This window comes from Indicator indicator, chromosome Z (genome assembly GCF_027791375.1).
Source record: "Indicator indicator isolate 239-I01 chromosome Z, UM_Iind_1.1, whole genome shotgun sequence".
NCBI classification, from domain to species: Eukaryota; Metazoa; Chordata; class Aves; order Piciformes; family Indicatoridae; genus Indicator; species Indicator indicator.
This window is the reverse complement of record NC_072053.1, coordinates 38,349,019-38,371,234: the sequence shown is the minus strand read 5'-3', so window position 1 is coordinate 38,371,234 and position 22,216 is coordinate 38,349,019.

The window sequence follows — 22,216 nt, the reverse complement described above, 5'->3', positions numbered from 1 at the left end:
CATCTTGAATGGTACTTCTGGTCAACTTTTGGTGGAATTTACCATATGAAGGATGTAGTCGTACACAGTTTGAGCTCTTGAAATTATTTCATCAGATTATAGAAAAATACAATAGTTTAAACTCTGATGGAAATCTGCACAGGAAAAGGATCAGAAAGTACAAAAGAAGAGCATAAACATGATCAGCTGAAACTTTTTTTGTTGCTGATTCATTAAGATGTACATTAAAGGCTAAAAGGAATAATCACTCAAACTTTTAGGAATACAAGTAGATTCTTTTCAGGTATGTTGTCCTCTTGTTGGATTTGATAATGAATATTACTTTATGCCTTCAAAAAATAGATTTGCCTTGTATATGTTTGGCAAAGTGTTGTAAAGTAGGAATTACCTCAGACACCCATCTCCAAAAAAGGGGAAAAAAAAAACCAAACAAACCAAAAAAAATCCCACATATATTTGAAGCAGATATATTTGGTTCAGGAAGCAACCTTGCTACATCACACTCCCTGCTCCAGCCACAGTCAGCAAGTTTGCTGATAACACAGTACTAGGCAGAGTGCCTGACACACCTGACAGCTGTGCTGCCATTCAGTGGGATCTAGATGGACTGGGGAGTTGTGCAGGGTGAAATTTAATGAAATTCTACAAAGCAGAGTCTTGCATCTGGGAAAGAACGACCCCATGGACCAGCATAAGTGGGGCTGATCTGTTGGAGAGCAGTTCAGAGAGGAGACCTGGGCAATCCTCTGGACAGAAGGATGACCACATACCTGGGCAACCCTGCTGGACAGAAGGATGACCACAAGCCAGCAACGTGTTCCTATAGCTAAGAAGAACAACAGTATCCTGGGGTGTACTAGAAGGGGTGTAGTTAGGTCAACAGAGGTTCTCCTCCCCCTCTACTCTGCCCTGATGAGGCCACATCTGGAATACTGTGTCTAGTTCTAGGCCACTCCATTCAAGAAGGACAGGGAACTGCTTGAAAAAGTCCAGCACAGAGCCACGAAGGTGATTAAGGGAGTGGAACATCTCCCTTATGAAGGAGAGCTGAGGGAGCTGAGTCTCTTTACCTTGGAGAGGAGGACCTGAAGGGTGATCTCATTCGTGTTTATGAATACGCAAAGGGCAAATGTTTAGAGGATGGAGCCAGGCTCTTCTCACCGTTGTCCAATGATAGGCAAAGGTGCAGTGGGTGTAAGATGGAGCATAAAGGGTTCTACCTAAACATAAGGAAAACACTTTTTCATTGTGAGGGTGACAGAACACTGGAACAGGCTGCTCAGGGAGGTTGTGGAGTCTCATTCTCTGGAGATGAATTCAAGACCTGCTTGGATGCATCCTGTGTCTGCTAGGTGATCCTCCTCTGGCAGATGGGCTGGACTAGAAGATCTTTTGAGGTCCCTTCCAACCCCTAATGTTCTGTGATTCTGTGACTGCCAGAGCTATGTAGCTTTTCAATGGTATAGTTGTGGTGCTTGAAGCTAAAAAGAAAGCAAGCCTTAAAGTTGATACCAAGGTGGTGGAAGAGCAGCAATAACTATTACCTAAACTAGACAAGCCTCTTCTATGGGGTACTGTTTACCCATGAAGAGAAGTAGTAATGCTACTTGACAACTAGGTAGTCAGTGGCATACTTCTACTGAGATGAGGTAGTCATCCAGTAAATATATTGGCATTAAAAAAGTAATACTTCTGTATCCTTCTAAATGTGAAAAAAACCTTCCCCCTCCAATTGCAGCCCCAAAATCCCAATTCTTTGGCCTAGAGGTTAGTTAAGTGGCTGTGGAGCTGTCTTTGAGTATAATCCATCCAGCTGTATGCCAAAGCACTTACCATGTGCAGCAAGCTATGCAGAAACATCTGGGAGTGTATGCAGACTGCCCTGTTCCTCTTTCATACATGGATAAACAAGATTAAGTTCTTTCAAAGAAGAATCAAGAGGTGATTCCTCATTTTTATTCCAGAAGGAGCAATGAAATCCAAGCAGAGCACTGTGCCATCGAAGTGACAGAATTGTTTTGTCTTTATAGACAAACCATCCTGGTCATTAGTGCAAACTCAGGTTCACCAACATGTGTCGCTTAAGTGGCACAGAGGAAACAGTCTCTCTGTAGACTGGAGGTCACCTTTTTTGTACAACAAAACAGTACTTTTTACACAGTCAGGGCGGGTATGTTCACTTCCTTTCCAGCTAGCTAGACAGGACACCCAAATCGCCATTTAGGTACAGGAAACATTACTGACATACATATTTACAACGTCTGGAAACTCCATGAGCTGAGGCCCTTTTAAAGTTTATATAGTTCTTTTAAATTCAGAGCACTGCTCAAATATTCATTAATGAACTCTTGCGGTGTCTCTTTGAGCAGGAACATTTCTATAGCAAAAGAGCGACACTTAACTGCTTAGTATTAGTTACGCCCTTATACTCTTAAGAAAAACAAAGCTGACGGGTAAACACCACGGGGGGAAAAGTCCACTTATAAAGCGTTTAGTCAGTATTCTCCTTAAATCACTGCCACGCAGTTCTGCTCCCCAGGCTAAGCCGTGAGCACGCGTACAACCTTTTCCGTCTTCCGAGTCCCGGCCTCGGGCCCAGCACCACTCGCCACGGGTGGTCAGCAGATGCCACCGCCAGCCGGTAGCGGCGGCCCGCCATTGGTGCTCTGCTGCCCTGCCAGCACGGCACGGTCCGGGACGCCGGAGGCGAGCCGTGCTCCCCGGGCAGTGGGGCTGCTCTGCCGCGGCCGGGAGGTGTCGCTGCCAGCCACGGCCGGAGCCGCCCGCTCCGCAGACGTGTTCGGGGGCAGTTACATGGCTCAGGGGTCCGTGGGGGTGGGTTAGGCTACAGTAGATGTCGCGGAACGCGTCTAAACCATGAAAGCAGTCTGTCGGCGAAGCGTCCTCCGCGGCTCTGCCTCCAGCGCAGCCGCTTTCCCCTAAACTAGCGGGAGGAAGTGGGAGCGGCCGCAGTGCCGCTGAAGCCCGACTCGTTGCAACGGCAGAGGGATGATGGCCGCTCAGTCTCTTTACACGCAACAGCTGCTGCAGTACAGCTTGAAGCCCTGCTCGCCAGGGAGTAGCTGCCGGCAGGGCTGCAATTTGTCAGTCCCAGACAGAATGCCCTGCAGCTGGAGGTGCAGCCAGGACAGGAGGACGCGTACGTGACCGTGATAGACGGTTGAAGTACCAAGCCCCGCCGCTGCCAGCCGCCCCCTCATCTTCCTCCTTTGCCAGGTGGACAACACTGACATCGCCTCCCTGCTGCTCTTCAATTTTTCCCCTTCGCCGGAAAGCTATGGCCCTAGAGAGAGCCGGGCGCTGCTTCTCGTTGGCTGCTCAGGGGGAAGTAGCCCCGCCACCGGTCATCCCCTAGAGACGGGCGGGGGACTGCTGCCGCCCACTCTCGGAGCCGCCGACGGCTTCGCAGCTAGGTGCCGGTAGCGGCTGGTGGGGCCGCGTCTCTCCCGTCGTGGGTCCGCGGCAGCCGCAGCCCCAGTCCTCTTGGGTCATTCCAGGTCTGGGAGCATATGGTTGCCCTAGGTGCATTCTATGGGCCTGCTGGGCTCTGGAGTGGACGTGGAAATGAAATGGCAATAAAGTGAGGCTGAGACGCCAGCTTGCCCTCCAGCCGAGTGTGGCACCTGCAGCAAGCGGAGAACGGCCTCGCTTGCGGGGCCTGCAGAGCGCGGCGCCGAGTGCCGCGCCCCCTGCCGCCGTCGCAGATTCGGCGGTGGCAAACTGCACCTCGGCACCGAGTTGCCTTATCGGAGAAAGGGGCAGACTGGCGTGCCAGGGTCGTTCTACCTGTCTGTGCTTGAGTGTTGTTCAGTGTAATATTAGCCAGGGCTGGTTAGAAAAGGTCCCTGTTACCCGAAGAATGAGGTCTCGATTTCCTTCAAAGAAAGAGGCAAAATAACAGAGCTGGAAAGGGAAGGAGGTAAGTCGTATAAACTATTCTTTCCCACATACCCCCCCCCTTTTTTTTTTTTTTTCTTTTTCCTCTTCTGCGGCTGCCAGTTGGACAGCTGTACTGAGAGCGAAGCACAGCAGTGTGTCGGGATGCGTTGTGCTGTGCTGCGGGGACAATCCAAACCAGCACGGAAGAGCACTCATTAGGGCTGGAGTAATTCTTTCCAGCTCTGCTGCGTGTGGGTAGGGTGCCTTAAGATGCACAGACGCTATCTGCATGCACACACTTTACTGGCTTTACTCAAAACCAATCATTCTTTTGGATTTGTGTGTACTAGGAGAGTTGACATTTTGAGATAAAACAGACTTTACGAATTTAGGTGACAGAAAGACTAGGGGGAAATGAAATTTCTAATTACTTTCTATACATACAGCAATACTCACAGTGAGCTGGGTAAGTAAGAGACCAGTCCTGAGTAGTAGGTCTAGGCACACAGTACCTGTTGATTTTTCAAAAGAGATCTCAGTAACTTCTGAAAAGATTGCTGAAATAGATGGGTTACAGACATGCCTGTTCATTGTTCAGCAGTGTTCAAAAATTGGCTTATGTGTCAGTTGATATTTACTTATGATATCATTCGTTTAATATAGCATTTAAGAAAGCCGGAGTGCCAAAAACTGACCACTAATTCCCACTGAGATGTGCTTCTGTCTTGCACTGTATTAATTTGAAGAGTGGTCTGTAGTTGCTCTGTAGTTGCTCTGTGTCGTTTCATACACATTCATTCTTGTATGCACGTGAATGAAAGACCAGCTGGATGGAGTGTGAAATTCATAGTTACCAGTTTAGGGTGATTTTTTTATTGGAAGTTCTCACATGGAACACTGAAACTCTGGAGATAGGAGTTACATTTTTGGTTTATGCCCAACAAGACTGGAGTATAGTTTTACTGAGTGCTTGTTTGAAAACTCTTGGATGAGTGGACATCAGTGTATTGTTGCTAAGAGGAGGGAACTTTTTAAACCTATTTCAAGGTGCAAGATGGTTTTGGGTTTTTTAAAATCTTTTTCCTTTTATCTTTTTCCTTTGCTTTTATCTTTGCCCTAACCAGACCCAGTGTGTAACGCAAATCTTTTTAGTGCTATTAGGGAGTTCAGTAACTTGATGCTTAAATACTTTGTGTATCAGGTGACAGATGATATATGACAGATAGCTGCAAACAGCTAGATGGCATACCCTTTTATTAGTACTGTCTACGTAGTGAGTTTTTGTAGCATTAATATGCTAGAATAATCTAATATTCATTAGAATAATCTTACTGTTATTTATGATGCCTCACCTAGGATGGACAATCTTGCTGTGAAAAGAAAAAAACTATTTTCTTACAAATCTTTAATAGAATAGATGGTACCGCTTTGTTGTTAGTGTTAAGATGTAAGTTATTTAAGCAATAAAAGTAAAAAAAGAAAGAAGAAATTGGTATAATTTGTAGTGTTGACTTCCTTTTTTCCCCATACTTGACACTGAAGTCATGAAAATTACTTTCTTTTGAAACTTTCTACCTGACTAATTTCCCCAAAGCTATGTATCGGGTATGTTTAGAGAAATACTGGAGAGTTGCTGTTTCTTTTCCAGTTATTCTTAAAAACTAACCAAACAAAACACCAACAAAACAAACATTCTAGTTTAGGATACTATCCTACTTTCTTCTTAAGGGAGTATTTGTCAGGAAATATTTTTGTGGAGAACAAAGCATGCACTTCTAGTGTGTATTTTAGAGTGATAATACACCCCTGGATATACTGTCTGGTTAAAAATTACTCAATTGTAGATCTGTGATTAGACTGTCCTCAGGATTGTATTCATGTATTTTTGTTAAGTTCAGAAGATATTATCTTCAACAAACTTCTGAAACTTACTTTAATTAATGTCTTTTTATAATGAGGCTTTATCGAGGGCCCATAAGTGTGTAATCTTATGAAAAGGTTGAATGATTTAACAGATTAAAAAAAACCCAACACTCTAAATTAAGAGCTGAATAGGAAAAAAAGAAAAACATGTTTTCATCCTGCTCTCTACAAACTTCTTCCGCATTATATGTCCGAAATGTAAAATCTATTCTGAGGATGAATATACAAATATTCTTGTTTGAAGATTTTATTCTATGTGGAAAGTTCTTTAGAAGGACTCACAGTTTTTTGTGCAGTTTTCTGAACTACAGTGAGTTTGGACCTGACACATGAAATAAGGCAGGCATTTATCCTCATTCTTCAGGCAAAATGTCAAATACTTAAAAATAATGCCCAGATGTAAATATATATATATATATACTGTCTGCACAAGGCCTGTGGCCTGTTCCTCCCAGGGGCAGTACTGTTTTTTGCAGGACCAAATAGATATGCACACAAGTATGCTCTGTCGTGTGCTTATGTCAGAATTCAAAACAAGTCTGTATCTGTTTAGAGTGGTTTTGCTTTAGGGGGTAATAGGCCCTCTCCTTTAGCTACACTGTCATATGGCATTCTGTTAGCGGCCATATGATCTTTTCAAAGACCTCCAGATAGGTGTTAACTCCTGCCAAAGTCATCTCCAGGCTGAATCAACATTTTGGGCATCCAGTATGAAAAAAATCAACCAATCAACCAACCAACCAAAAAAGCATTGATATAATCGTACAATCACAGAATAGTTTGGGTTGGAAGGGACCTTAAGGATCATCTGGTTCCAAATCCCTGCTATGGGCAGGGACACCTTCCACTTAGCAGGTTGCTCACAACCCATGGAGAGTGCATCAGCAATTCCTGGCAATTTGTTCCAGTGCCTCACCACCCTCACAGTAAAGAATTTATTCCTAATAACTAATCTGAATTTGCTGGGTTTGTATTTAAACCCATTTTCCCTTGTCCTATTACTACAGACCCTGATAAAAAGTCCATCCCCATCATTCCTGTGGGTCCCCTTGTAGGCCTTCTTCAAGCACTGGAAGGTTGCAACAAGGTCTCCCTAGAGCTCTGGGCTGAACAACCCCCACTCCCTTCCAGTCTTCATAGAGGAGGGCCCCCAGCCCACTGACCATCTTCCTGGCCCTCCTCTGGGCCTGCTTGATCAGGTCCATGTCTATCATATGCTGGAGCCCCATAGTTGAACACTAGTCCAGATGAGGTCTCACCAGAGTGGAGTAGAGGGGCAGAATCACCTCCCTCGACCTCCTGGCCACACTTTTTTTGATGAAGCCCTGAATACAGCTGGCTTTGAACTGTGAGTTCACATTCCTGCCTCATGTCCAGTGTTTCATCTGACAGCACCCCCAAGTCCTTCCCAGGGCTGTTCTCAATCCACTCATCATCCATGGACAGAAGTAGAAATACAGTATGTATGTTAGGAAACTGAGCTGGTAAGGGTTTGATTCCAGTATTGCTGTACATCAAGAATATTTTTTACAAGCTTTTACAACTAGCTTGATTTTTTTCTTAGTACTAATTATTCTGAACAGCTGATGCATATTTTTACGTTTTTAAAATCTCTTGTAGAAGGTGGCTTTGATAGTTATGAGTGGAAGAAATGCTTTCATTTGAGGGAATGTAAAAAGACCCATGCTTCACTTGGTGTTCCAGAAGTCCACGTGCTGACTGTTTGGCGTATCTAATTGCTTTGGCAAGCTGTAGTAAACCCCAATAGTTAGGGAACTGCAACACATGGTGTACAAAAAGTATACACTAGAGGAGATGGCTCTGTTCAGGGAATAGAAGGCTGCATTTGCCTTCTCATAATGAGACAAACCATTTACTTGTTCTAGGGAGGGGTTTTGTTTCCTTTTGTTCTGTCATTTATCTTCTGAAGGATAAAATGTGCATGGGAGCACAACATACACTTGTCAGCAAAGTGCACTAAAATGCAGCAAAGAATGGATGACACATACTAAGATCTGGAGCTTTGCCATTTCAGTGATGAAGCAACATGCTTTACCTACTGTAGTCCATGTCCATAGCTGGCATTTGCATGAAGTTCCCTTTCGCATCTCCTTCAGATTTCTGAAAGTGATAACGTGCGTTGTGCTTGATGTGCTCACCCAGTTGCCTTGTGACAGCTGTGAGCCTCATAATGAGGTAGTGTGTAATGATGTACTGCACCACTTAAGACTCTGATATTGGATCTCTCTGAGGAGCAAAGTACACAGGCTTGCCCTCTGCTCCCATTGTTTCTAGCTCTCCAGTACTCAGTTCTTCATTGTCTGAAAAATTGCATTATATTTCTCTCACATTGTAGTGATAGTTGTCATACATGGTGTTGCATGCAGTGTAGCATCTGTAGGGGTTATCAGAACATAAGCATACAGGCTTACAGAAGCAAAAGAAGCAAAAAGTTAATTTAAGACCTCGTTAGGAGCCAAGTGAAAATTAATTTAGCTTTTTGTAACAGTGTGAGAGCTGAAATCCCTGTCCCACACCGACAATGACCAGGCTAACTCAGTCTGGAAGCAAATGAATGCTGTATTTACAAGCAAATCTACAATCTATGATGAAATGCAAGAATATGTACAAATATACACAATTCACAACATTTCCAAATATGTACAATCAACAGAAAAGCACAACCAAGCCCCCTTTGCTTCCCCCAAGGGGCCTTCCCCCCGCAGCCAGAAGGATCCTCCCCAGGCCTCCCTGGCAGAAGGCAGAGAGTCAAGAAGCAGAGAGGCTGTTAGACTTACTTTGTCAAGGTCAGTGTGTTATCTTCAGCCAGAAAAGAAGCAGCAGGCAGACAGAAGTTGAGCAAGCTGAGACTGCCCAACTCCCTAGCCTTGTTTTGGCTAGAGATTCTTAAACATTTCTATCTCTCCAATGGAAGTGTTTAGAATAATCATTATTTTGCTTTCTTGCACCCAATAGTAATTTATTTACATTCTTTCACTTTCTCTACTCGGACTTTGTAAAAAAAAAAAAAAAAAGACAGTCTTAGAACCATCACACTTTGTTTTTAATTCTGAGGATAGGGCAACTTCAAGATACAAGGGGTCACAACTTGGATAGAAACTGTAGGCTGCTGAAAAACTGGCTTAAGAAGCAACACATTAGAGAAAGTATATTTTCCTCGGGTTGTGTACTGTAGATACATGCTTATGTATACTGCTAATCAAAAGACAGATCGAGTTCTTTATGGTTTTGGTTTAAAATGATAAAAGATTTCTAAAGCATTTTTTCCCTTCAGCTGGTAGAGCCTATGTGTTTAAATGCTGTCCTGGGAAAACAGTCTGTGTTAATTATGCTGGGATACAGCAGTGCCTTGCTGCAGGTCAAGTCTCAAGCTGATAACTACATTTTGCATTTGTTAGTATCTTTTGCTTCCTGTCACGCTACCATATTGGTAAGGTTTGCTTTAAAATGTTGTCTTCTACTCCTGTGTGATTTTTGCTATTTAAACATTACATTTTGTTATGGCAATTTGTGCAATTTCATTTGCCTCTAACCTACTCCATCTGCCTTTTGTGGAGTATGGACCATTCACGTAGTGGACATAACATTTTTTCCAAAACAACAGATTAACTTTCTGGAGAAAGAAAATACAGATAACACTTGATTTCATAAACTCTTAATAACTGTGCATAAACTCTTAATAATTGTGTAGGCAATCTGCTGCTTGTTGTTTCCCATGTAGAAATTGTGTTGCAGATCTCTTTGTATAGTTAATTGAGGCAGTTGAATATACATCTGCAGTTGTATTTTGTGTGTAGTGATGCTGAAAACAACAGTCACTCTATTGTGGAAACATGGCTGTATTTTAGTAGAATGTTGAGAACCATACTTTTGTACTTCCAGATGACTTGTGATTTTGTAAATCTGACTGCATTTTAATAGCAACCTGCAGCAGATAATTGAAAATAACATAGGAATAGTGCTTCCTTATGGCTGTTAACAGTAATCTCCTTAGATCATAAAATCTAACAGCCATTGGTGTTCTTCCCCAACAACCATCCAGGTTTATTACTGGAGCTTTTTTTTTTTAATTATTCTTTCTCCACCCTCTTCACCTTTGGAGCAGGGAGAATAATGAGTACAGCAATTCTGCCTATGCAACCATTGAGTGGAATGGAGCTTGATTGTGCCTGCTCTGCTGTTCAGGAATGCAAAACTGTGAAAGAGACACCAGAATTTAGGCTCTTTAGAAGGATGCTTCTGTTATTTTTGATCACAGGAATGAGTTTCAGCTGACCTTTATTAAGTTGCTAAACAGTTCAGTTTTTAGCCTATCAGTGAAGAAATATCTGGAGAATATCTCTGACAAGTTATTACCATTTTGTAATTGATTAGCATGGGTTTAGTGTCCAATAGCAAATTTATTTAGCTTGAGATGCAGAGCTAGGCAAAACTTCACAGGCAGATGCCTAAGTTTCTCAGCAGGATGCAGCTTTCTGTCAAGGTAAAAGTTTTCAAATTCATTTCTGTTTTCATATTTTAATTGGGGGGGAAGAAGAGGAAGAAATGAGAAATAAATAAGAATCTTAACAGGCTTGTCAGATAAATTGTCTTCAAGTTACTTCTTAAATATTCTTTGAAATGATTTGCAGAGACTAAAATTTCCTCAACAAGATCTTTCTGAAAGCACTTCAGCCCGTAAGACTGAGAGTTTTCCTTGCCTTCTGTCTTGGTCGTGATATGGGCATTAGCTTAGATAGATAAATATACTAGACTAGGTATTAGTATAAGAATAGGTATTTAGGTATAAGACTAAGTATTAGTAAATATGTATAGCAGAATATAACAGCAAAATAATTTTTGGATCTGACTCTGCAGCTGTCTCAATATGACCTTGCAGATGTTTGTAAACTATTTTAGCTATTTCATAATGAGAACTAGTAGGCCTGAGAAAGTAGCTCATTATTAGGATGTAGGCTTGATAAAATAGCTCATTATCAACTACCATGTAAAGTGTCTGTTCAAGGATAAGGGGCTGTGACTCCTGGCAGGATGGCGATGGAAGGACAAGCAGCCAAGTACAAGGTGAGAAGTACGATTGTGAGGAAGATTACTTACTTTATCAAAAGACCCTTACTCACGTTTCTTAGAACTAATTACCTTAACCCCACCATTTCATGGAATTATAATGAATATATGTATTATTTGACACTATATAAATCCCTTACTAACACTGGATGGTGTGCAAGCTTTGTGGAAAAATCCCATCACACCTGGCACGCTGTAAATAAACATACCTGCTTTATAACTCTTTAAGAGTTGTAGAGTTTTTTTCTGTGTGTCAGGCCAGAAGTTGGGAAGGAGACGCAGTTCTTTGGAACATTCCCGTGAGTGAACTTAAGACACAAACAAGGTCATGTATCAAGATGAGACTATTAGGGAGAGAAGGGAGTAAACAAAACAGAAAGAGAAGGGAGAGAGAGATAATGGAAAAAGAGCAGGAGAAATCATTACCACCTCATAGTCCTTTGGGAGGGGCAAGGGGGTATGTGGAAGGAGAAGAGATGTCGTGGACTGCTGCCTCCAGTGTGAGATGTCACCAGTGATGTTCGCCCCAGTAAGCTGGCATAGCCCAGGGCTTTTATTATGTCACTGGTTCATTCATTGTAGCTCCACCTGGCCCATACCCTTGTCACATTCCAGGGGGTCTTCCCATGCCTGCAGGGGTCGGAGCCAAGCAGCCTTTGCCCCTCCTTGCCATCCAGTGTCCACCACACCCACTGGGCAGTTGCTGTCTCTCTTTTCTACGTCATCACCATGGAACATAAGCTTCAATTTACCTCAGAAATTTTAAGGTGTATTTTCAAACTTCTTAAAAATATAGGTGTTTAAAACCAGTTATTTCAGCAAGTAAAATGCTCAGATTTAAGTGCTGTGTTGTAATTCGTGCAATAACTGGAGGTCTTATAGATGCATACAGAACTTGGACAAGTTTTACAGCCTGTTCCACTGTGCTAGAATAGGCTGCCTATTCCACATAGGCTGTCCAGATTAGCTAATAAAACTAGATGAAGCTGCATACCTGTAGTGCTCTTCATAACCTACCAGGGGTAAGGCTCTGCTTGATCTGCTGTTCTCAAATAGAGAAGGGCTGGTGGGAGATGTGATGGTTGGAGGCTGTCTAGGGTGCAGCGACCATGAGATAGTGGAGTTTTCAATATGCAGGGAAATAGGGAGGAGCAGTAACATAACCCTCACTTTGGACTTTCAGAGGGCAAACTTCAGGTTGTTCAGGCAACTTATTCAGAAAGTTCCCTGGGTAACAGCCCTTAAGAACAAAGGGGTCCAGGATGGTTGGACCTACTTCAAACAGGAGCTCCTAAAGGCACAGGAACTGGCAGTTCCCACATGCCATAAGATGAGCCGGCGGGGAAGACGACCTGCCTGGATGAGCAAGCAGCTCCTGAAGGATTTAAAGGAAAAAAAGAGGGTTTATCGCCTTTGGAAAGGGGGGGAGACAACTAGTGATATGTTTAAGGATGTTGCTAGATCATGTAGAAGAAAAATTAGAGAGGCAAAAGCACAGTTAGAAATTAAACTGGCCGCTTCCGTGAAGGACAACAAAAAGCATTTTTATAAATATATTAATGCTAAAAAGAGGGGCAAGAGGAGCCTCCACTCATTAGTTGGACGTGGAGGGTAACATTGTAACTAAGGATGAGGAGAAGGCTGAGATTCTAAATACCTTCTTTGCCTCCATTTTCAACAGTAAGGCAGGAGGACTTCAGGATAACTGGCCTCCTGAACTGGTCGATGGGGTCAAGGAGCAGTGTTGTACTCCTGAAATCCATGTGGAATTAGTTCGAGACTTGTTGAGTCACTTGGATATTCACAAGTCCATGGGACCTGATGGGATTCATCCTAGGGTGCTGAAAGAGCTGGCAGATGAGCTGGCCAAGCCTCTCTCCATCATTTTCCACCAGTCCTGGCTCACTGGAGAGGTCCCAGAAGACTGGAAACTGGCCAATGTGACACCCATCCACAAGAAGGGATGGACAGAAGAACCTGGGAACTACAGGCCTGTCAGCCTGACCTCAGTGCCAGGGAAAATCATGGAGCAGATTGTCTTGGGGGCAATCACTGCATACCTGAAGGATAGCCAAGGGATCAGGCCCAGCCAACATGGATTTAGGAAGGGCAGGTCCTGCCTCACCAACCTGTTCTCCTTCTATGATCAGGTAACCAGCCTGGTGGACGTGGGAAAGGCTGTGGATGTAGTCTACCTGGACTTCAGCAAGGCCTTTGACACTGTCCCCCACAGCAAACTCCTGGCCAAGCTGTCAGCCTGTGGCTTGGACAGCAGCACTCTGTGCTGGGTTAGGAACTGGCTGGAGGGCCGAGCCCAGAGAGTGGTGGTGAATGGTGCCCCATCCAGCTGGCAGCCTGTCACTAGTGGTGTCCCCCAGGGATCAGTGCTGGGCCCCATCCTGTTCAATATCTTTATTGATGATCTGGATGCGGGGATTGAGTCCATCATCAGGAAATTTGCAGATGACACCAAGCTGGGGCAGGTGTTGATCTGTTAGAAGGTAGAAGGGCTCTGCAGAGGGACCTTGACAGGCTGGACAGATGGGCAGAGTCCAACATGATGGCATTCAACAAATCCAAGTGCCGGGTGCTCCACTTTGGCCACAACAACCCCATGCAGAGCTACAGGCTGGGGTCAGAGTGGCTGGAGAGCAGCCAGGTGGAAAGGGACCTGGGGGTACTGGTTGACAGCCACCTGAACATGAGCCAGCAGTGTGCCCAGGTGGCCAAGAGAGCCAATGGCATCCTGGCCTGCATCAGGAATAGTGTGGCCAGCAGGAGCAGGGAGGTAATTGTACCCCTGTACACAGCACTGGTTAGGCCACACCTTGAGTACTGTGTCCAGTTCTGGGCCCCTCAGTTTAGGAAAGATGTTGAACTGCTTGAGCATGTCCAGAGAAGGGCAACGAGGCTGGTGAGAGGCCTTGAGCACAAGCCCTATGAGGAGAGGCTGAGGGAGCTGGGACTGTTTAGCCTGGAGAAGAGGAGGCTCAGGGGTGACCTCATTGCTGTCTACAACTACCTGAAGGGAGGTTGTAGCCAGGAGGGAGTTGGTCTCTTCTCCCAGGCAACCAGCATCAGAACAAGAGGACACAGTCTCAAGCTGCGCCAGGGGAGGTTTAGGCTGGAGGTGAGGAGAAAGTTCTTCACAGAGAGAGTGGTTGGCCATTGGAATGTGCTGCCCAGGGAGGTGGTGGAGTCACCGTGCCTGGAGGTGTTCAGGAGGGGATTGGACGTGGCACTTGGTGCCATGGTTTAGATAGTCATGAGGTTTAGGGTGACAGGTTGGACTCAGTGATCTTTGAGGTCTCTTCCAGCCTTCTTGATTCTATGATTCTATGATTTCAGTGGTTTCTATATTTTCAGAACAGTGTTCAGATGAGGATCCTTTAAACAGAAATGGTTTCTGGGGTAGTTTTGGGTTGAATGAGGGTCTGAGACACTTACAAAAGGTACAGATGAAAAGACAACTTCCTTACCTCTATTCTCAGTAACATTAGGTAATTCTTGTTGGAGTAGTTATTGGAGATGTTACAATGCATGGAAAAGAGTAAATGTGCTGTAAGACATAAATTTTAAAGCCTTAGTTTATTAATTTGCTGTTAGAACATGCCTATAACACTTTCAAAGTTTTGAGTGTTTTTTTCAGCCTGTGGAAAACTTTAAGTGATTGGGGTGGTAGCAGGTTCAAGGATTTGTTTTTCAATCAGTTAAAACTGTAAGTTATTTCTCTGAAGACAGTTAAAATCTTTCAAGAAGAGTCACGGCTATCTTCACCAATTGCATTTTTTTCAGATAATATAGTGAAATAAAGAGTTTTAAGGGCAAAAGAAGATGATTGTGCCTAGTATAAAGAAACACTTCATCAAGAAGCACTTGTACCCTTCCTCCCCCTAATTTTGGATTTTACAGAAAATTCTGTAAGCAAGCAGGAGCTTTTTCTTTATAGATGAACAAACAGACAAAAAGCCTGCATGATTTGTTCAAGATAACAGGAAGAATCTCTCAGGACTGGATAGAAGACTCTTGAAGGGGTGACGTTTGAAACACTACACTGGGATTACTAGGCAACACCCTTCAGTATAAAAACATTGTACTTGAGTTTGCTTTTGATAAGATGATAGAAGATATGAAGAGCCTACCTGATTGTTCCCTGAGACTGGAGAATCAATTCCTTACAGCATCAAGTGAAAAGACATACAGAACCTTGATAAAGAGTATAGGTCAGAGGATTAACAAAAAAAGAATATTCTTTAGTTGTTCTTGAAAAATATTTTACTGACTTTCAGTTCTGCGTGGTTGAATCCTGGCTGCAAAATAAAGAATTACAAAATACATCACCTGCCAGTATTCTAGCCTGTCAGTGAGCCAGCTTGTTTCTGGTGTAGATCCTTTTCTGGTTCCCTTACTGTAAATAAGAAGATATATTTTTTTATAAAATGGCTGTAACTGGGCTTTTTAGCAGCCTTCTAAAAGGAAGATACACGATCCTCTGCATGGCTTTTTAGGCTAATGAAATTTGAGTGTTTTGAATACCTCCTCACTCGGATCCATGCATTTCACAGTATCCTTAGGTGGTTCTTTGTGCAGAGCTTGGTTTAGCATAGATTAAGTAGAAAGAGTAGGCTGAGGTTCATAATCAGGTTCATATTACAGTTTGCCATCACAGATATTTGCAGGAGTTAGATAACCTGAATGGAGAATCCTTAACAACCTAACACATGCACCTAGATGCTTCTTAAAATCCTTCAGTGATGCCTAGGTCTTTGCATCCACTCTTGTCTGTTTACTGAATTTTGAAACTGTTTTATTTTCTGTTTATGAACACCATAAACCAAATTAAGCATTCCTCTCAAGTGTGACTCAATGTGATCTTACCTTATCATGGGACTTCTATCTTACTTTACTTTCCTTGTGGGTTTTGCTGCATTTGTGACATTTCTTTTCCAGAATAAAACACATTTTCAAATGCATTGAAGAGATGCCATGCCAGTTAAGTCAATTAACAGATGAAGCATCTGCTTCTCAGTATATTCAGGTAATGAAACTTCAATGTCAGTTTGTGAAATCTACATAACTGTTGTTTGCTGGACCTTAATCACCAGGTCAGTTAGAAAGATATCCTAGGTTTATTCAGAGACCTTAAGGTCAGGACCTTAATAATTTAAGTACCAAGTACTTTAAGGTAAGATTGATAGAAGATGGGCTTAATTTCTTTCCTGGTTTTCCTCTCTTCTTTTCTGTTTAGTTTCATGTGTGTCTGTCTCAACAACAGAATATGATGCAGGATTTTGTGAGAACTGCCACTTACCAGAGAGCTGTCCTAAAGAACCACATAGGTTTTACAGACCAGGCAAGCTCTGTTAGCCATCTTAATGTCCAGTATGCTTCTTAGGGTCTAAATTTCAGCTTGCCTGGTAGAACAACATGGATCAGACTGGACCCTTTTCTCATCTAAGGCTTTGTGCATGAATAACTAATTCATGTATGCTTTATATTAGTTTATACTACTAATGTTCCTGTCAAGCATATTGTTATGAATATGAATTATGATTTATTAATAAGGCAGATATAAATAAGTAAATACATTTCTCCTTAAGTTCAAGTGAAATCTCCTGTGTTCTGGTTTGTACCCACTGCCCCATGTCCTATCAAGGTAGACCCTTCTGCTTCCCTTACTCTGCTGCACATCATCTCTCATCAATGGATCCCTAAGAGAGACAGGAGGTTGCCAAGGCTGGACCTAAAGTATTCAGACATGAAAAGGATCAGGGTGGGGAAACAGGGAGAAAATTGTGGACAAAACTCTCAGCTCACCATTCATTGCACATCTATGGAAATAATTCGTCAAAAGCAGCATGTTAGGAGCACCCTGTGTTCACGTCCGTCTAGAAATGTTTCTTCATGACAAGGAACAGGGTGCTGGTGATGAAGGCAACATCTAGAATGCACTTCTTGGGGAGTGATAATGAAAAGCGGGGTGATGCATGGGTTTGTAAGCAAGCAGCTACGGAGTCAGTATGTTTTGCCCCGGGAGGTGGTTGAGGCCCCATCCCTGGAGATATTCAAGGTGAGGCTCAATGAGGCCCTGGGCAAACTGATCTAGTTGGGGATGTCCCTGCTGACTGCGGGGAGGTTAGACTAGATGACCTTTAGAGGTCCCTGCTGTCCTGGACCATCTATGATATTAATACGAATATTAGTTGTTATTTATTAATATGAACAATTGGCAAAACTGGATATATTTATATGTATATTTACAATAGATATGTAAAATATATAGGCAATGTTAACAGTTCAAACAGTATTAAGCAAAACGGAGAAAATAACACTGGGAAAGACAATCTGCAGCTTGTTATGGCTGTTTGTGCACCAGGGGAGATTTGACAGGAACCTTGCCAAAATGGCAGCAGTTAGACAGATAGAACCTTTTACAAAGAGGCTTTATAGAAAATCACCAGTTATTCACAATATTGTTTCTCCAGAATTCTCTCCGTGCTGCGATGTAGTCCAAGTTACACAGAGCAACAGGAATTCCACCCAGGTGGAGGGTTGCTGTTGCTGTAGATTAGCCAGTAACAGCTTTTGGGGTGCTCTCAGGAGCTGGCTGCAGCATGACACCAGGTGGCTCTCGGCACTAGCTAAGGTTCACAGGCTGTCCCGGCGTTTCAGGCTCTCAACAATAGCCTGTTTCTCTCTGCACTTTGCTGTGAGGTCTGGGTTTGCGAAGCAGGTGCTTAAGCTGGAAATGACTTATCGCTGCAAGGGGATGGTTCACGGGGTCTTGGCTCAGCCGGGCTTTGTCCCTTCTGGCCGGCAAGGCACTTCTCTTTGTTCCTGGGTTTTTACAACACGAAGACGCTGACTGTGGTTTCAGTGCAGCTTATGCAAAAGGGCTTGCGTCTTTCTGGGTAAACTGAGGCACAGCAAAGATTCTGAGTTGCAAGGCTTGTGGCTTCTTTTCTGGGATCTTATAAGGTATAAATAATCCCATTGGTCTGATAACTAACATAAAGATAGATGTATAAACTAACTTTCTCTTTGGCTTCTTTGCTCTAGCTGATACTGGCTGGTGTTTCTGTGGCTTGCTGACCTTGGCTGTGTTTCTTTGTTGTGGCTAAGTACTAACAAACTAATCTCTGTTTTTCTCCTTTTTGTTTTTCCCTTTTCTGGGGAGGAGAGGGGAAAGCTATTGGTAGCCCCACCCCTGGTTTAGTCCAGTGGCATTCTTGTGTTGTTTATAAATTGTAAATACATGTACATATTGCATATTTTGTACATAATCATTGCATTCCATATTTTAGACGTAGTTTTGCTTGTAAATACAGCTTCATTTGCTTCTATCTGAGCTGGTCTGGCAATTTTATTTTGGGAGTAATTTCAACCCACCACAAAGATACTCAAAAGACACCATATAAATTTTGAGTACTACTGCACCCACATTTGTTATTTCTGGTGTTACCAATTTATATGTGTGCTGGTTTAAGCTATGACTGGAGTTTAGGAGCTCAGATGATAAGAGTGAGATTCCTTCCCCCTCCCCTTTCCCTGGCAAGGTAGAGAGGGAGAAAAAAAAAAAAGGGTAGGGGATAGGAAAGGTAAATTCACAAAAGAAATAGTCTGAAATTGGTTTGGAAATAGAAGAGGTAAATTTTTAACCAAAAAAAAATATATATATTTAGCAGTAACAGGGAGGGTTGACAAAGGTAAGGGATGAGGGTAAATGGGAAAATATACGAAACCAAGCCTGGATGGCCTTGTATTCCCCTGGGTGCAAGTGGATTCAGTTGAAAGAAGCAGGCCCTGGCCATGTGGTCAGTGCAGGAGGCAGCGGCAACAGCCGATGTTCTTTGAGCAGACGAGGCAGGAAAGAGAGCAAGCAGCGAGATGTCAGCCCTTTATATAGGCTTGCTGGACAGGAAGGGGGAGTGGAATAGGCCATCTTTGAGCCAGGGGACCCCTTCTCCTGGGGGGGAAAGGAACCAAGTCCCACCTGGATTAAGTTGCTTTTGTCCACCTGGGGGGCTGGGTTCTTTCAGCTCCATCCAGGATGGGCATAACCCAGCACAATACGGTGTCACTGGTACAGTTACTTAGGCAGTGTTGACCGTTTAGGAGTCTGCTTGCCAGAAGTTGTCCATGTGCCACTTCAGTTACCTGTGGTGTTCCTTCTCACATGCCTTCTCCTTAACCACCTATCACACCCTGCCTTCCCTCACAGTGCTGCTCATAGCTTTTGTCAGCTTTCTGCTTCCTGATCTCAAGCAGAGAATTTTCTCAGGTCAGGTCCAGGAATTTTCCACACCTTGTTCTCTGTAGTGTAATCTCTGACCATGTCTTTGTCAACAGCCTGGTTGTTTGCCTGAAATCCCAACATCCTTTGACTCTCCGCAAGTCCTGTGCAGAGATAAGGAGAAACAGGATTTATCTCAAGTCCATTACATTTTTAATTCTGAAAAAAAATTCCATGAGGACTTACTCCCCTATTTAAGAATAATGTTTTTCATGTACTGTTTGTTCTTCCACTGAGGCAAATGAAGATGGCTCCTTTTGGAAGGACTTTATTTCTTCATCATACTCTTCTCTGCTGTTCCTGCTCTCCATCAAATGTTTGGTAACTCCAGCCCTGTGCTTTTCTTCAAAAACAATCCTCAAGTGAGTGGTTACAGGAGCTGCAGCCTGGTTTGCTTATGTGTATATCTAGTTTTAACAGAAAACAAAGTCTCCTCAGTGTAGGAAGGTGACTTTATTTCCTTTTGTAAGGGAGGGAAATAGGCTGTTCAGTTAGGTGATTCCAGTGACATCAAAGCTGTCAGTAGTACATCCAGGACCCTTTAATCACATCAGCAGCAAATGCTTGGATTTGGGACTTGCCAGATTTCCAGGTCTTCTGCTTGAAATAAAATAGATCTTCATAGTATATAAAATGTATTTGTATTTTAATATGTGAAAAAAACACTATGTGCCACAAAGTGATGACACAGCTACTGTTGTCAGGACACCTGAGCTAGTGACCTTGCCAGGCTGAGAATGAGAATCACTTTAACTATGTGTTAGCAATGAGATAACAATACCTGCCACAAAGCTAATCTGCTTTTGGGATCAGCATAGCACCTCTATGTAACCACAGTCGCTGTTTCATGCAGAAGGAACAGCTTCAGCATTGTGGAATACACTCACTTGTTCAGCTGATCGTCTTTCCTGTGTAAACTCAATTTCTTGCAAAAAGTCCTTTGATTAAATCCTTCCTGATGAAAGCCAGGAGTATGACAAAAATCTGCTCTAATGCTGTCTGGCTAGTTGGATACTTTTTATTGTGAAATAATACTCTGATTGTACATGGTAATGTTGACATGTATTTTATTTTTGTCAGAGTTGGAAAAGACCTTTCACTATTGAATACTATCAGAGCAAAATGATGATGTTTTTCAGATGCAAATTCTTTAAATTGCTTGAACATCTTGTGAATTTTACTTTTTTATCAATGATTAAATAATCATGTCCTTGCGCTTAAACTAAATTCAATAAAGCCAGTTACGCAGAATTCAGCAACCAAATTTTCAAGAAGGAATTTTCACCCTTAACCAAGAGGTTCTTTATCACGGTCCAAACAGTAGACTCCCGATGGTTCATTAGTGTGATCTCAAAGTGCAAAAACTCAGGCAACTCATGCCAGGGGGTTCACTTCAATCAACAGCAAAACTTTACCCATAGGAGGTAGCGAAAAGTGAGAGGAGAAAGGGGAAAGGTAAAGTGAGGAGGGGAAAGGTAAAGAGGTCTATAGCTACCAATAATGCAAGGGTCCAAAGATGTCTCTTTGGTCCTGGGTCCAGTCGTGCTGGTCCTTCTTGCTCCTAGTAGGAAAAGCTTTACTTCAAAGTCTTCTTCTTGTTACTTCTTCAAAACTTCTTCAGAACTCTTCAGGTTAACACACTCACATAGACAGTCAGAGAATTCACAGGAAAACTTTTCCTGTTGCTAGGGAGACATCTTTTATAATCAACTTCACATCTGTCAATGTCTGAACTCCACCCCTTGTAAAGCCTCCACACATGCCCAAAGAGGAGTGATCAGGGTGTGGTCTGGGCCCAAGGAAGCGTGCCCAAGGCGTGGTCTGCCTTGGAGGCAGGTAGCCAGGGGGTGTGTTTTCTTATTATAATGGCATTATAATGAGCAGAGCTCACTAAAGTCCATGTTTGGCAACACCAGGACATCAGTCTCTCTCAACTGCAGTTCCGTTTCTCTGTTCCAAAGTGATAATTGCCGGCAGTAGGGTTGTCCATCATACTTGGCAGGTACGGTTCCTTGGATCCATCTAGGTCTCTCCCACAGAACCTGCACCTAGAAAACCATGACTCCAGTTTTTAAGTTTTAGAAAATTGGCATTTTTTATTAAAACTTGCACAAGTTTGGGTGCATGGAGACTCTTAATTATGCACACCAACAAGACAAAGTAGCAGCTTTTTGTTTCTTAAATATAAGCATATACATTAGATTTCCTGGAGCAGTTATGCATATTTGTATTATTTACTGAGATCTTACATCACATTCTTTAATTTTAGTGCTGAGTTTATGCAGTTTGCTGGAAGGTCAAAACCTGTTTCCATCTTTCACCGTATCTGAAGATGGCCTGATTTAGGCTGGTTCACTTCCTTGTCAAGGAAGCAAAGTATCTCCTTACCTATTGTCCGTGGTTAGAACATCACTGCCTTGTCCTGAGGAAATTCTACTTGTACAGTTTATATTTGTCAGCAAATCTTCATTCCCACTGAGATGAATGTTACTGTATCAAGTGAGTGGTAATACAGAATTATTTACTATGCTCTGACTTCCTGTCCTAGCTACTATAATCATGCAAGTGTAAGAATTGCCACATTTATGAATATGGTTCCTCTTCCCATTCGGAAGCAATTGACTACATTGAACACCCCAACATGAAGAAATTCTTGACCCTGATGTTTTAGGCGACTATTCACTTCTGTATGCTTCAGAGGTAACAGCTCCACCTGGTGTTCTCCAGGTGCTGTACTGTTGCACGTTACCTTATTTTCAAACCAGGATCTTATTTGTGTTGGGTATTAGGCAAGCCGCGCTTGAGCCGATGGCTCTACGCCTGCTGGCTCAGCTACAAAGCCAGCAGACCGGAGCACAGGGAAGGGGCCTCTCCTCACAGCAGCCAGTTCTTTCTAGGGCTCCGATGTGAACCTACAGAAACGGGAGGTGCCACGAGAATCCCGAGGTGGAGGGAAGCAATCCGCCGACCGATAGAAGGCGCCACCAAGAGACCCCGGAAGCAGAGCGCGGC